Below are 16,452 nucleotides of genomic sequence, written 5' to 3' on the forward strand. Positions count from 1 at the left end.
ACAAACAACGATTAAAACGGAGTTCACCCCGGTTCCACTTTGTTCTCTAGTTTATACTCTCGCTATTCTCACGTTCAAATTTTACCAGGTGTTTTTGCTTCTAGACATCAAACACAAAACATACGCAAAAGCGAAACCCCAGCAACAAAAAAATTGACTCCCAAAAGTCAGTGTATGCAAACCGTCTTAAAATCAACAACGTTTCGATTTTGTTTAATCTGTTAATTGGTGAAACAATTTCTTTTTCGGCATTTCTAAAAATCCAGCTGCAATTCAATTTCACTGTGGTTTATTTGATAGACATGTTACAACCAAAACTAAACAATTTTTGTCGACTTTATTTAATGCAACGTTATATTGCTGAAACATAAGAGTACTTATTTTAATTAGAATATAATAGTTTAATACGTACCTGTGAGAAGCGCTGTCCAGAAGAAGAACAAACCGGAAAACTCTAAAATTCCGGCAGGCTTCATCCGGTCTTCGTACCAAATTCAATCGTCTAAGATGAAAAACTTTTTCGAGCCTGAAAGAGATGGAGAATTCATCACATCATCCGAGAGGGGTGGTGAATTTACAATTCTATCATGATTATAACTATTGGTGGCGCAGTTCGACTGTTTATGAATGGAGTCAATAAACTGGCCAGAAAACATTTGCATAATGACACTGTCTTCGGAACATCTGCGCTTCGCACAAAGATGACAAACTATTCAGTCCCCAAATGAACTGCCTTCTTAGTGAAAAGAGCCACTTTCGATGTTTATGTAAATATGAAAGTTTACAAAAACATTAATGTGGGCAGTTTTTTTATTTTGTATATTTTTTCATACACCTGGGCTTTACTGAGAAAATTACAGAAATGGCAGAAATTTCGTGAGTGCTATTCAAAATCAGAAGAAAAATAACTTTTAATTCCAAACTACATATTTGTGTTAAGACCAAAGACAATACAACATGAAACGTAGATTTTCAACACCAGTTCAAAGCATCTGCAGATTTGTAACTGTCCTTGCTAAAAACATTAAAACCTCTAGTATTTTCTAGAACTAATCCGGGCTAACTAAATTACAGTGAAACCTTGACATAACGAAAGACCAAGGGACTGGCAAAAAAAGTTAGCTACATGTATAACGAGGTTTCGTTATATCGAGGTTCGTTTCCTCATATGTCACAATTACTGTGGCGAAGAATATCGTTCGTTATACCGAGAGCTTCGTTCATAGAATGAGTTCATTATATCGAGGCTCCACTGTACTTTGCTTTTTACTAATACTTGCCAAACAGAGCTTAAACAAAGATATATAGCATGAGCCTAATGCGATGTATTCATTCATTACTGACTGATTTGCAACGAAACAATGTATTTACTAAGAAGAGGGAAGAGAAAAAGCAAATGAAAGAACCTTGTATCCCAACACAAGAAACATTAATCCAAAAAATGTTTAGGATAACAATACGAAACGAAATTAAGAAAAGCAGAAAAAAACAACAAGCACCAGCCTAATTACCACGAATATGTCTGAACACTTTCAATCAAAACACTGATAAAAAAAAAGCGGATTGTTGGCTATAGAGCCTCCTCTTGTTAACACTATCATACGCTGCTGAATTTTTCATGATGTTCAAATTTGTCGTCACTTTTGTTGTACCAGCACACAACTTCGAATAATTTCAGATATAGACAGGCTCTACATAAATATGGAACTGTTATTTTCTGCCTAGGTGTTTCTGGTGTCACCATCATCATTTTTTCTGGATCCGGATGTTCTCTAAATAGTAGAAAAACGAGTTAATGTGAACCAGAAACTCGCCCCATTTTTTTTATTGAGAGGCAATGCCCCTACAATAATTTCGTAGCTGCAGATTCGTGAACCTTCTGCGGCAATCTACCGCATTTTTAAGTTAATTAAAAGGAGAGTCGCCCCTTCAGCAAGAAAGTAACTAGATTACATGAAACAAATTATGGCATAACTCCAGATGTCCGTGTCATTGCGCGAATACTTTCCGGTAACAAATATATACATTCTTATTTATGCACCAAAACTCACGTTCTAAAAGAAAATAAATATGCTTTTAGATTCAAGATTAGCCAGGGCGACCAATTGGTAGAACATTCTCGAAAATGCAAAGCAACAAAGTACAGAACACACTCATCCTCGGCAAAATATTCCCTGGAGACCATGAATACCAATAAATTTAAGGGAAAAGCTGGCATTTTTCAGGAGAATGTCCTTCAGTCATAATGCATGGTAAAGTTTGTTTTTTTTCTTATTTCCTTAATTAGGCGAAACCTCTAAGACAATTTTAAACGCCCTCCAAGTCTTTTTTAAAAGAATCATTTATTTTCATACCATTCATTGTAATGTTTCTAGTTTTGGAGTATAAGCTTAACCCTTTAAACCCTAAGATCAAACTTTGAATTCTCATTTGTTGCCCCTGTTAAATATCAAGAAAATTCATCTTGTGTGATCATGTCCGTAATTCTCATAACCACTCTGTTTTACAAAGCATTGATATTACAAGAAGAAATTCGATGCTGATCACTCTTAGAGCTTAACGGGTTAATTACACTGAGAACCTTAATTTTTTTCGCGCGATCGTAGCTGTAAGGTCTTTTTTCACTGGCTTTATTTGATGGGTCTATAAGACAAAAAAAGAAGTTGTAATCTATGAACAGCTTGAAGTAAAGCTTAAAATCATTTCAACGTCCTGGGCCAACCCCGTCCCAAGATCTTTCGTTTACACCCTCGATGCTGACCAATTGAAAAGATATCATGGCCTTTGGTAAAGGAGCTTGAATTGAGGCTGCTTTTAACGTTTACGTAAGTAATTAATGCGTCTTAAGTTCTTAAAATTTTCTTCCTTGAAGAAATAATACGCGACAGCTGTGCAGTCCTTTACTTTCCTACTATTACTTTGTTATTGTTTTAACGTTTAAAATATAGAAGAAAAACTGAATCACTTAAAGTAAAGACAATATTTCAAAAATATTGATTCATACTGATCTGACAAAGTGGCTTGCAAGTCCATTTAGTCTTGTAACAGAACAGACCAATTACAACAATATAGCGGCTAAAAGTTGCCAGTTATAGGAAGATAAACCATGCACATGTTCTGTGCATTTTGCTGCGGCCTTCTCAGTTTTAACACTAGTGCATATCACGCTATTGCCCAGCCTCACAGCCATACAAAAATTTGGTCAGCTGTAGGTATATCTAAGCATATATGAAGTAAATGGGAAGTTCAGAGAGCACGCAAGAAGAAGCTAGTGAAAAGTACCCAACTCTCCTTAATTTCCATTTGCGGGTGCCCGCGCGAGTTTGCGACGTTGAGGGTGTCACAATTTTTTCTAAAAATACAGTCGAACCTCCCGTAAGCGACCAACCAAAATGCAAAGATTGAGCGGTCGCTTACGGGAGGTGATCTCTTACAAGAATCGAATCACAGAGGGTCTCTTCCGAGAAGAGGTCCAGGTACATCTACTTTATAGAAGATATTTATTGCATGCAATGTTTAAGTTACGCCATGTGTAGTTCCATGTTGTCACTAACGTTCTTCGTATATTCTTAGTAGCATAGTGCACACAGCGAAAATAGAGATCAGAGAGTGCGTAAAGTGATCGCTCACAAAAGGTTAAGGCCTAAAATGTCAGGCCTAAAATGTGGTCGCGGTCGTTTACAGCAGATGGTCGTATACTAGATGTTCGAACTGTAAGGCTTTGACTGAGAATGTTTTTGTGTTTTGGATAGGTGGTCCCTTATGGGAGGTGGTCGCACAAAAAGGCTCGACTGTAGAGCATTTGACTATTTCGATGGAAAGACGTGGACCCCGCCCTTACGGTCTCCTTCTTCGATTGCGGCTCCTGACTTTCTTTGGGTCAGTTCGTTTTTGTCAAAACGTTTACCTTATTAGTTCGACGACCGAAGTGAGGTGGTTGGACTCGGCGGATAACGCCCTTCTAGATCTGCACAATTCTTCAGATCATACTTGGCCTCTAGGCCTCATCAGGAGCTCCTGGCCTCATTCAATAATTTCTACGTATCATTGGGTGGGAAACCACAAAAAGTACTGGTCGGTAGCTTTTAACTGAAAGGGGATATGTTAAGATTTCTCCCAAAGCGGGTAAAGGCATCCTATGTACATGTTTAGCTTAAAAAATTAAAAAAAAAAAAAAACGGAGTATAAAACTGCTCAGTAGCCTTGATTTGAATGGTTGCATTCACTAATTCATATTCCGACGCAGAAATTAAAACCACATTGTAGAGCATAATAGACATCTTCACTGGCTAGTACCTTTAACAACATTTAAATGACAACAATTAAGAATTGTATATCCAACAAAAATAAAGCTTAGTTCTAAACCAAGTTCCGACATCGACTTTGCATTTCTCTAAATATTAATATCAGCTTATCCTCACATTACGTCAACTTTGGCTTTCCCATTAACTGCTCACTATTTCGTTTATGGCTTCAATCTATTTTAATTTGAAATAGATTTATTTAAAGGGTAGTCTGCAGTGTAAAAAAAAAAACAATTATCTGTCCGTCAATTTATTGCCGAGCAGGCAAACTCAGGCGCCATTCTTTCAAAAAACTAATCTGAATCTGTGTAGAAAGAAACTAGAAGTAAATTGAACACATACCACAAAATGAAGAAAATTTAAGCTTCTGCAAAAGGCCATTAGTAGTCGTGTTCACTAGCCCTTAAATGTTCTAACTGCACTACATAGCAGTCAGTATAGCTCTATTACCAATGTAAGTGTCATTTCGCGATCAAACCAGAAAATTGACATGTGAGTGGCATAGCCAAAGGTTCCTTTATAAGTTTGATATTAACACTAACCAACTGCTGTGAAAAAGGAAATTGAGAATAAAAATTAAAAAAAGATTATATAACTACAACAAAAATTAATTACATGGGATAAACAGGGAAGGAACCATTTTCTTGTTTTGAAAGTAAAGGATACTCCTTGAGATGCATAGAACCGAGGGAGAAGGTATTGATCTAGGAGTATCTGTTTTCATAGTACCAAACCAGTCGACATTGTTCCTACACTTTCTGGATTTGAAATTCACACGTCTTTAAAGACTGAATGGTTTCCTGAGCTAAAACTTAGTCGACGGAATCAAACACAAAAGAACAAAAAAAGAACAAAAACTGTACCAATATTTTTGGTATTTAATTGATGCCAAGGCACGTTCTAGCTTTTTTAAAAAAGATAGCAAGTGGCGTGACATAACCCCTTGAAACACGAACGTCGCTAACATCAAACAAATAGGAGTGACTCCTTGAGTCCTTCGTAGCGCTGACCCTCTTCCAGGGAACTGGAAAATATACAACTGACAGTTCTATGACGTAATAAATAATGCTCTTCGATCTGATAAACTCGAAGTTAGTGGCTGATAAAACAAAATTTAATTTATACTCCCGAGCTGCTGCCGGGAGTACCTCAAAAATGATAACAAATTGCACACACGTGCTGAGACGAAGATTATTTTCAGATATTAACTTTTTACTTTGATGAAGAACGCTTGGCAGGGTAGATGTAATAGTTATAATCCTTAATTATATTGCAAGACGAAAAAAATGAACAAATAAATGAAACTATAAGAACAAATCATTTTCTCGACCTGCGATACCGATCAGTCAGACTGTCATTTTGAGCCAGTCTTTCATTTAAAAGGTGCCAACAAGCAAATTAAAATAACAAAGATTAAGAAAAATCAAAGTAGCACTGATGGTCACGACCTTGGCGCAAAATTATTTCAAACCACCTGGCATTTTACGTATTCTTAACGGCGCAATAGGTAAGTACTTACAGTCTGGTTTATTATTTGTGCTCACAGCTTCCAAACGATAGGAACAAGTAGTAGTACAAATCGATAAGTTGAATTTTGTGAAAGCATTGCCTTTAATTTTTATCAGGTGGTGCATATTCAAGTTAGTTAATTCACCATTTCTACAATGCATATCAGTTTTACCTTGCCCTTGTGAATAATTAACCAGCTGAAGTTCTTTTTAATCAGAACTTCACAAAACAGATACAAAAGAGCTATCACGGCCTAGTCGTTTTTTCTTTTGAGCGAAGAAGAAAACTAATTTCAAATTTGCAAGTTCGTCTCGTTAAGAAATCCAAAGCTTTATGTTTAGTGACAAGTTTACAAGAATTAGGTCTGTGCAAAAGATTTCTACTAAAAGTAATGATAAAATTTTACAATAATAGCTTCAGAACAAAAACATTCAACTGTATTAAAAGGTCAAATTAAATATTACCACTTCAAAATCAATTCTTTAATCTCATAAACTTAAAAACGAGGTGCTCTCTCGCTAAATATTACCACGATTATTTACGCCTTCAAATTTGAACTAGAATTAGGACTGTTGTGCCAAGCCAGAAGTGACAAAAATCGCGGGTAATGAATTATGATGCAGAAAATGCTGTTCTTGCACGCATAAATCCAAGTTTAAGTGTCTTATCGACGAAGTCAGCTTGTAACACTGACTTTTATTGCTTTATAGTGTTTTGTTTCTTTTAAAACGACCGACAAGTGTTCAAAAACATTCCTGAAAAGCCAACAGCTTAAATAATGCTTAATTTCTTGCACCATGGCACGCTGGTTTTAATTTCTGATGCAAGCTTTCGGGTAAATAATTCACGATATATTACACGGTGATAACTTACTTACGAAAAATCAAAGCTAACAAAATATCAGTCCACGCAAAGATATACAAACTATTGTTAATGGTGGATTACATCAAATTTTTTTACACCGGATAACTGTTAAGCTCCTTCTACTTAAACTGACCGTTGTCGCTGGAAACCTACTCGGTTGAGTTACCAAATTGCTCTTACAGTTTGCATTTTCAGATGCGATGCTGGACGGAACTGCAACCAGAATTCACTTTTCCAGTTTTAACCTGAATCATTTACAAAATGAGCATCGGGATTTTTCTTGACATTTGTTTAGTCGATTCTGGGTGCGCTCCAACTACGACTGTCAACCTCTCACACATCTAATGTTGTTTTAACGTTTGAGACTATGCCAAAAATCCCATAACAAAGCCGATCTCTTGCAGTACGGCTGATCTTCGCGTGGTACTATTTATGTGCCCGGTATTTTGTTCGTCAGTATTTGAAAATGTATTATGCCTTTCAACAATTTTGTTTCACCTAATTCGTGCATATACTAAATACAAGCGGTTTCGAATTTAACGCTAAAACGAATTAAAGCACGTTACTCACGGATTCAATGGCTTGTGCTTACCAGTGCTGGTGCGTCCTGCGATGGTTTAAATTCCCGCCCTTCTCAGTATCTTGAAGTTATTCTACAAATGAACAAAAGTAAGAAGCGATTACAGCCGTCCAGCAAATTGGCTTCATTTTGATCCATCGCGCGTTGTTCAGCAATTACTTTCTCAAACGCTCGAGGACATTATTGAAAGAGCGCTAAATAAGTTCTTCCAACAAAACACCTTGAAAAAGCTTGTAAATAGCCCATTGTTTCGCGGTCTCCAACGCGTTAGTTTGAGAAAACTGCAATTAAAGTGATGGATGACGCTCCTAAATGGACGAAGTTAGCTGCTGGATCTTTGTCGACTTCACGATATACAATCGCGATGCTTTAACACTTTACACAAATACCTTGGAGACCAAGAGCTTTTTAGAACGGTCTTTCTCCCATGAGAGCACTTTATGAAGTAAGCCGAAAATAAGACAAGGTTTAGATATGAGATGAAAAAATCAGACACCTTATCACAAATTTGTATTTAAGGCACGGGACGTCAGTTTCTTTCCACTATTAAACCACGCAATAGTTGAAGGACAATGATTCAAGCCCGCGCGCTATGAACGATTGCTTTCAGCACCCTGTGTAAAGTGTAATGGATTTCAGGTGCAATAAGCCGTATTCAAATTGAGTCGTGTTTTGTTTTTATAAACATGGCAGTCTTTGTTCTGCTTTCCATAAAAAGTACTGGCACTACATTACATAATCCGTGGGGATGGGAAGCTAATGACAGCCCCCCCTAGGGCTTGTTAAACCCACTTTCTGTCACGTGAACGACAGTTTTAGAAGCTTAATTTAAAAAGTGAAACCGATGTACAATCACAACTGGACTTCTTGCAAACACGCCGCCGCGCCAAATTTAGTGATACGCAACAGTGCACGAACTTCATTATATTCATGGCAAAAGCAAGAAATACATTCAACGCCCAATTAACCAAAATGTCCAGGTTTTGACGTCAAACTAACAGCCAAATACTTAGCATAGATGCACGAAAATTATCCTTAATGTCGCAAACAAAAAAGGAACGTGATCAGAAAGAGTAATTTCTCAATCTGGACAACGTCATCTGTTTAAAAGAATATCAAGCAGGTTTTGGTATTGTTGTTTTCTTTTCATACAATAAGCGGGACAATTTTAATGGAGTAATATACAGAAAAAAGAATTCACTAGAGGTTCCCTTAGGGTGTTCACACGTACGGTAAGGGCATACGAACGTGACACATTTACGGCTTCCGCCCGGCCCACACGAGAACCATGCATGTAAACGATCATCTCCAAAAGCAGATATTTTCGCCCTACAGAGTGGAAAGTTGGTGAATTGATAAAGTCGTTCTCTTGATGTGCAAGAGCTGTTAAACGCAAAAGTTCGTTTGCGCGAACAAACTCTAAAAGTAACTTGAGACTAAGACCACACTTTGTCCCACTTTATTAAGCTGCATTGTGGTTGGTCTGCTTCCTTCCCTGGCAAATTCGCGCTGCAAACGAGGCTTGGGACCGAGCTCTTAGCCTAGACGACAACGTTTTTGTAATTAGCTCATCATTCCCCATCATTAAAATTTTAATCTCTGCATATTCTATCGTTCTCCACTTTGGTGTTTATGTTACCCTGGGTTCGGCACCTAAAATGTTCGGAAAAATAATAATGCTTAGAATGCACTTCTGTAGATTTAAAATTACTTTAGATAGCCTAAAACGTTTTTTCGAAGTACAGTGAAACCCCGTTAATACAGTCACCAGTGAGCCAAAAAAATTTGGCCGTATCCAACGGGGGGGGGGGGGGGGGGGGGGGCGTATTAACGAGGGTTTTTGAGAAGAAAATGTATGGCGGTTTTTGCCAGGCGGCCAAAAAAAAATGGCCGTAATAACGAGGTGACCACATTACTGAGGTGGCCGTAAGGCGGGGTTTCACTGTATTTAGGGGGACCGTCGTTGGGTACCTTTGTTTAGTTTTCAACTATAACCGGTCCGAGCCCCAACCCTACAGTTTCGCCATCAGATTAAAGTTTCTTTCTATTCTGAAGAGCTCGAGCCTCTCGCTTCTTTGTTCATGACGTGCGTTAAGGGCGATGTTTCTCAAAACAAATATCCTTTAGCTATGAGTAAACTGCAATTGGCTTCAATTGGCTTGTTTTTAGAGAATACCTTCTCTGCTTTAAAATGCAATTTTTTAAACGCACACATGGGCTACATTCCTCCTTTTATCGTTAAAATTTCGTTGAACTCAGCTGCATGAAAATAACACACTTACCGGATTTCACGAGCAGATTTTCCACTTTTCTTGTAGCATATTTAAAAAAAAAATTTGTCTACAATGCATGCTCATTAAGAGAAAATAAAAACAAAGAAAACTACTCTCACTCTAATAACAATAATAATAATGGTCTTTATTTCCACAAGACAAAGATACATATCCTTTGTTACATGAACACCGTAATACATAATAAAATAAATAAACTAATGAAAGAATCCTAACTATCCTGTACTAAGGCTGTGTTTAAATACCGATATTGATATTGAGAACAGAAAGTTACGTAACTGTTTCCAAAATGCGATCCTCGAGTATTTATTTGCAACTTTAGGAGGAGAAAAGACATTGAGTAAGAGTTACGATTCTGAACAAAACAAAGTAAATTTTTTTTTTAAGTAAAATAATTTTCCTTTTTCTTTTCTTTCCCATTTCCTTATACATACAGTTCTGCAATATACGATGTGCTCTTTAACTATCCAAAGGTAACAACACTAAAGACAAGGGTGTTTAAAACGCAGCTTGTAAGAAACCTTGAAGCGAAAAACATGTATAGAGAAAATTACCCGCTTTTGCCAATTCTCCATTCCAAACACTGACAAATACGTGTTCCCAAATGTTACCAACAAGCAACACGCCTGTCTGGTGCAAAACACGACCGATGAACAGCTGCGAATACAGAATAAATTGGCGCGATCATTCTCCCATCAAACACAAATTTTCTCAAACCCAAAAGAACATATCAGAGACAAGTAATCCAAGCAATTCTCAAACAACAATGAAGAATTCAGTCCTGGTTCTGATTCTGTCAATCACCATCTTGACAGCCACGGTCATGCAAGCCGTTCAAGCTTATAAATGTGGAACTTTGAGCACTGGCAAAAGGATAAACAGATGCATAAAATTAGCAGCGAGGGATAGGGCGGTTAGGATGCTGGTGAGCATTGCAGCCAAGATGGAACAGGAGGAACGGAACCATGGCAGGCAAAAATAGAACATCTAAGATTCCGGCGATTTTTTAATTTGTACTTTATTTTCTGCGAGGAGTCAGGTTCAAGAAATGGACGACGGCAAATCAAGACAACCAAAGAACTTTCATTTTCTGCCCTTCCAAGACGGTCGAAATTCTTCTGAGCGACCAATCAAAGGACTTGACCATCTGAGCCGAGTTATGTGGTTCCAACATTCACGCTATTTGTTCTCGTCTTTAAAAAGCTAAATCCTGTCTTCGCATCAATTGAATTCCAAAAATAATGGTCAGTTTTATTATTTAAGACTATTTTTAGGCATTGAAACCGTTTCCTGTTGTCTGTTGCTACGGATGGCCAATGGATTGAATCTTGAAAAAGTTGGGTCATTTTTTCACAATTTTTAATACTATTCCGGCAAAAATCACCAAAAGTTTTATTTAATTGTCATACTTATAACTGCAGTTGTTAGATTTTCTGAGTTATAGATATATTTATGCATTTGGACAGTTATTTGCTATTTGATATCATTATTGCTACCATTATTTTTATTCCGACCTATTGTCAGTGGTAAATTATTTTGTATCTTTAATACATTTTTTGTAATATTGTAAGGCTCCTAGAACAGCTAGTGATATAGACGCTATAGAAATAAAGTTTATTATTATTGTTATCAATAATATCCTTGTGACATAGTCCCTTTAATGATATCTGTACATAAAATGTTAGGACGTGACTACACTAAGGGCCTGTTTACAGGTAGGTGAGGTAACCCGCTCAGGTGGGGTAACCCGCCTATCCATATAATCTCTCATTTTAATTTGATCACGTTTATATGATAGGTGGGGTGACCACATGCGAGATTATATGGACAGGCGAGTTACCTTACCTAAGCGGGTTACCTCACCTACCTGGGGTCCCCCACCTCCATGTAAACAGGCCTTAAATTCAAAGTACTTTAGCTCCTCCGAGGTCACATAACACCCGTTCTTCAGCCACTGCGAAGTGGGAGACGCAATCGCGTGCAGCGGCCAAAAAACGATCGTTATGTGGGCTATTCCCTACCATAATTTTATACTGTTTTATACTTTACAATTTTATACTGTTTTGGATTTTTGGAGGTTTTTAACAAGAGTCATAATACTCCGCTTCGCACTCGTTGACAAAGAAGAAAAGCTTATCAACGCAAAGTAAAGCCCACCACCACGAAGCTGCCGGAACAAACAGAAAAATAGGCACGAATAACACAAGGAGCCGGACTGCTTGTTACAAGCCCTTATCCGCAATCAGCTCCGTGTTAAAGCATTTCAGAAGAAAGGTTGCGATCATGTTAGCGCAAAGTTTCTTTACGAGAAATGTTTGATTGAAGCGAACTGTAAAGTTGCCTTTGATTTCCTCAGAAAAATTAAATAAATAAAAAATGAGCAGTCTTCTTATTTACTGGAATTCATTTACAGCTGGTAAAAATAATTAAACAAGTCTAGATGTAATGCATCAGTAAATTGAGATCCACGCCCCCTCCCCCCAACAACAAAAGAACCGGACATAACAAAGCGGCGCCAGCCGAGCATCCGGTTTTTTCGGCTCCAGTTTCTAGTTTCACCCGCCGAGAAACTTGAGCACAAAAAAACCGGATGCTCTCGCAGGATAGACGAGGCTGTGTTTCCCATGTAAGGGAATAGGCCAGTTCCGAGTTGTTGTGCACCTTCTTAGGTGCACACCCTTTCTTGTGAAAATGAGTTTTATTTGCATGAGAATGAAAAATGATTTCCATATCAAAGGCTCAGCGCCTACCCTCATTTTGAAACAGAGGCCCGAGGGAACTCGGAAATGGCCTATTAGTCCAAGACACTCTTGATGCTGGATTCCACGCCGTGGATTCCGGATTTCAGGTACCTCTCCTTGAGTACAGGTGCCTTTTCTTTTCATGCATACGATAGATTTGTTGCGGCCCCAGGTCCTTATACTATTTAGCATTTGGGTAACAGACCCTATCATCAAAGAATGCTGATCGTTGGTGCTCCCGCAACCCCAAGTGTATGGATATCCAATCTCGCATCTTGCGGTTTATTAGATCTTAGATCTTCTTCGTAACTGTTCTCCAGAGATGTCTTAGAGGACTGGCTCAGTCTTAAAATCACTGAATACCGTACCGTCAGAAGGTTCCGCTTCTAGATCTCTTAGCTCGTTGTGGCGCTTTGTAACAAAACCTTCAATTTTGCAAATCAGAGAGTGGTCTACTGTAAAACTCCCCCCCAAACACACGTGGAGGGGATATCGTCTACTGGCCAGTCATAACGTAGTTTAACAGTGTCGCGGAACTCCCTTTCATTCAGGCGTAAGCCCAAATGCCTTAAAGGAGACACTGTAAGCTACGCCTATGACCCTTTTTCCGCCGTGAGATGTAATGCTCACTTTGTCTTCTGTGGTGCCATCTCCACAATACACTCTGCCCTGTCTTAGAGTCCCCGTAATCTTTCACTTGTTAATGCCTGATGTGCTGATTTTACGAGGGAATCTTCTGGTAGCTGATGTAACTGAGATACGGTTTAATTCCATTCTCGACATTGAGCATGGATCATTTACACCTTTCAGTGGTCTTTACAAAACTGGCGGAAAGGGTGTGAGCGAGGAGTTGATTGCCATCAAGATGGGGGAGCACTGTGAAAAACCTATGTCATGTCATTCGTACCATTAAGATCTCCACTCATTTGTTTTAGAGGCTCTTGAGGCAAAAAGAACAATTCAACCTGACATTAAGAACTCTGACATCGAGATTGAAAACGATAGGGTGCAAAACGAGGTTTTATTCTTTTTAACTAGACTTTTCTTTTTCACTATCAGAAACAGAGAAATTTTAAAATTCTATTTTCAATAAATCATCATAGATCATATACTTTAGACTAGCTGATTTTTGAAGATATAATTCAGCATTGACTTAATTTAAAACACTGAGCTGTATGCGAGTGATATTGTGTTACCAGGAATGATCGTCAATGTATTTAGGAAATCGTTATAGGTCATTGCCAGTTTTTTTATGTTTATACTACAATTGTTACTGTTATATATTGCTTAATTTTCACTTCAAATATTATTGCAAATTATATACTAATTTTTTTACTTAAATAAACATATTTTAATATATATAAAAAGACAATATTATTACCACGATCCACATGAAATTGTTACACACGTGTTCAAATTTAATGAAATTACTATCAAGCGAAATTACATTCCAAAGCACTTTATTTCCTTTAAAAAAAATAGCCAATTATCTCGATTGTCCAATTTATACTGTCTTTCTCACAGTCGAAAATTCATCCCAAATTATATTATTTATTTTATTTTTATTGATGAATATCTCAATACGTATGTTAGATAATGGCAGCCCCATAGGTTGGTGTCGACCTACTGAACAAACAGTTACAAAATACAGACAGCAACAAAGATAAGTAATAAAACTATTTACAAAATTCGTTAGAGCTAAAATATATTAAAAATAGATAAGAGTCTTACATTTAATTGTAAGATAAAGCCAAAAAAAATGTTGTTAAAAATGGATAAAATCCTTTGATTTCATATAGTAACAGAAGCTTCTTTACCTCCAAGTCAACTTCTGATTTTCTCACAGAATTTTTAAGGACTGTTTAAACTGTCCGGAACATTAGTAATTTTGTTTATAAAGTTTCAAATAACTGGTCCTCTGTACCATGAAGAATTTCTACAACAACTCCGATAGAATTTGTTCAAACTTTACGAACAAGGCGGCGAATGGTTTAACAGGCTCCCATGAACAATACTAGAAATAACCTCGCAGTACCGAGAAATACGACCACAAGAAAAATAGGTAACGACGTCACTACATTGTTACACACGACAACACCGAACCGATGTCCAGATAACACCAATCATAACAATTTTCCTCTTTTACTATAATACATCAATGGCGACCGTTTTCCTATCTTCTCGAATGTTCAATATTTACTGTATTTCTAACAGTCAAAAATTCATCCCAAATTTTATTATTTATTTTATTTTTATTATACGCAGCCCCATAGGTTGGTGTCGACCTACTGAACAAACAGTTACAAAATACAGACAGCAACAAAGATAAGTAATAAAACTATTTACAAAATTCGTTAAAGCCAAATTATATTAAAAATAGATAAAAGTCTTACATTTAATTGAAAGATAAAGCTAAAAATATGTTGTTAAAAATGGTACCGAGAAATACGACCGCAAGAGAAATAGGTAACGACGTCACTAAATTGTTACACACGACAACACCGATGTCCAGATAACACAAATCATAACAATTTTCCTTTCTTATTATTATAATAATACATCTATGGTGACCGGTTTCTTATATCTTTGTTAATGGGCACATATTCCGGCTCGAACTTGGAAGGTACTGTCGCTAAATAAAGGGGATTTGAGGCTGACTTTCATCTCCAAAAACCGTTTATAAGGTAAAAGAACGGCCCGAAAAAAGTGCAAATTGCCGACTACCTATTACTATGGTCTAACCAACGATAGAAACTCTAGAAACCCCGTCTTATTTGAGCTTACAATTTGGCTCCTACTCTATATTTTGTTAGGTTAAAGATGTATTTTCTATCATGAGAGATTTTAGTGAAAACTGGTCAAACCGTGAGATATATGTACTCGTTTAGAGTCTTATTTGTATCCTAAAGAGTGAAGTTGAATAATAAGCCATACTGGATATACCCTGGCTCCAGAGGTACGTTCTCGAAATACCTAAGATGAAGTAAACCGTGCTCATGGTTTTTTTCCCGGCGCTTCGCGCCTTGCTGTGGTGGCTTTGCCGCGAACTATCAGGAATTAGATAAGGGAATAAACCTGGGGCACCCAGGGACTGACTAGATAAGGAGGAAGACATCGTTTCCGTTCTTTTCTATAATTTTGTCTGCTTTATTCTTTGTTTTTAGTTTGTTTCTTCGGCTGTTTTTGAACAATAAAAAAATTCCACCGAAAATCGATTATCGCTCCAAGACTCCATAGTATTCACCTAGAGCAAGGAGAAAGAATAATCGCTTTTGGCAAGGAGATAAGTGGGGCTTTCTTTGAAGACACAGTTTTCAGTTTTGAAATTTTAAATTTCTTTCAGGGAACGAATGTACATATTTTCCCCTGATGAGGGCAACAATGCCTTCGGAATTTATTTCTTAATTAACAGCTACTATGATTCTTTTTTACAACAGAGAAAGGAACTGAACAGGGCCTCCTTTCAACTGAAGACAAGAAAACCCGAGCGCTTCAAACGAAAACTATTGACAAGAAGCGTTCTTTAGCAAAGAGTTCTTAATACTAAGTTAACGACCAATTAAGAATTTTTAAAAAAGGAAGCTTTATAAGATAGTGATACTCTATAATTTTTACCTGTGTGTCTTACCTTTCTTCGGTCGTTTTGGAAGAACGTCGGAAGCTGACATCGACGTGCCGTGATTAAAGTGCTAACGTGGCTGATCAGTTTCTCTAAAATTTCTTTATCCCTTAAATGTGCATGCTAACATCTTTATCATGAGGAGATACGCAGCCAGTGAGCTTAAAAAACAAAAACGCGAGGACAAATGAGAAAAATGCCCGGAAGTTTCCGGTAGAAATTTTTTATGTCGCAAAAGTGCTGAGCATGCGTACTTAGGGAGCAATGTGGGAGTACTTGATTTGTTGACTTTCACTGCTGGCAATCTAAACTAACTGGGCAATTTCTTAAAATCTACTCATTAAAATTTGACGAGATTATGTCCACATCGCACTTCAGTCCATGAACGCCTAAAAGTAAATTTTGAACAAAGGACATTTGTGACACAATCAAGTTTCTCATGACAGCTATTTTCTGTAAAAATTTTAAAAACCGTTTTTTTTTCCACAATTTGGGGCCATTTTAACTCCCAAGAGAAACTGAAGACAATGCTCACGCAAAATTT

At 37.3% G+C, this 16,452-nt stretch overlaps 1 long non-coding RNA gene across 1 annotated transcript; it reads right to left on the minus strand.

Annotated features, from left to right (window-relative positions):
• Positions 1 to 411: 411 nt before the first annotated feature.
• LOC140938873 (uncharacterized) lies at positions 412 to 16,378 on the minus strand. The gene is made up of 3 exons (XR_012165576.1): positions 15,905 to 16,378; positions 7,270 to 7,330; positions 412 to 526 (listed from the first exon to the last, which is right to left on the minus strand). It is a non-coding gene; the product is annotated as an uncharacterized lncRNA (long non-coding RNA).
• Between the last annotated feature and the right edge of the window lie 74 nt (positions 16,379 to 16,452).

The sequence above is a fragment of the Porites lutea genome, chromosome 5, assembly GCF_958299795.1.
Source record: "Porites lutea chromosome 5, jaPorLute2.1, whole genome shotgun sequence".
In the NCBI taxonomy this organism is placed as follows: Eukaryota; Metazoa; Cnidaria; class Anthozoa; order Scleractinia; family Poritidae; genus Porites; species Porites lutea.